This window comes from Prunus avium, chromosome 5 (assembly GCF_965620075.1).
Source record: "Prunus avium chromosome 5, drPruAviu1.hap1.1, whole genome shotgun sequence".
NCBI classification, from domain to species: domain Eukaryota; kingdom Viridiplantae; phylum Streptophyta; class Magnoliopsida; order Rosales; family Rosaceae; genus Prunus; species Prunus avium.
In genome coordinates, this window is record NC_142288.1 from 9,993,203 (window position 1) to 9,994,317 (window position 1,115).

A 1,115-nucleotide genomic window follows, 5' to 3' on the forward strand; every position below is an offset into this window, starting at 1 on the left:
AAAACAACAACCAAACAGCTCTATCTAAAATAGAAAAATCCCACCTACAAAACATCAAAAGAAGACATGGTCAAGAAAGAAGAGGAGAAAAAGGAAGAAAAAACTAAAAAGTTGAAGAAGAAAACCCAACAAATACGAGCAATCTAAGTTGAGGTAGCTAACAAAGATGGAAGATCTCTCAGACCAATGCTCTATGAATGACAAAGAATCTCTCAACCAACAAACAAATCAATGAGATGAAGACCAAAAGAAGGGCGAGATTCGCAATGCGCCACCTCGAATGGGAAATGACGGCCCCAAACGAATCCCTAAAATCCAAGCAACGCATCACATCGCTGCCTCCCAACCAACTCAACCAAGCTGGTTCGAAATGAACGGCGTCTCTGTAAAAACTAAACAGTCGCAGGGGAGGGGCAAAAAGGGAACATAAGAAAAGGTTTAGTGGAGGGTAGTTGGGATATTTTACTGTGCTATTGGAAAAAAAAGAGGTTGAGTAACAGTAAAACGGGGGGCATTTGCGTCACTCCACTTTGCTTAGGAACAGTGTCTAGTTTGATTTAGGGATGGCAACGGGTCGGGTAGGGGCCGGGTATGACAATACCATCCCCGCCCCCTTCCCCGGACCCATCCCGGTTTAATAGGTTTTGGGGAATTCCCGTTCCTGTCCCTGTTGAGGGACTATCCCCCATACCGGCCCCGAATCCTCGATTTTTTGTGCATAACAAATATTTATCATACATTTTAACATTAAGTTTCATATTAAATTATCATTCAACACATCCAAATTAACTATAAAGTTCAAGTCAACTATTCAAAATAATATCAATATGGAATTCTAGAGAAGATTATGAAGAATTAGGAGAGGGAGGTTAACTTAAGGTTAAACATAAATATTATAATTATATATTTATTTATTTAAATATAAACATATATATTTTCAGATTGGGTTCGGGAATGTGTACGCCAATACCATCCCCTCCCCATACCCATCAGGAATTTTTCAAGTTCAGGGATCCCCGTACCCGATACCCGTTTAGACCTGAAATCTCCCCCGCTAGAGCTTTTAGTATGTATAAATTTCTCTCAGACTCAATAGTTGTAGTGGTATACTTGTA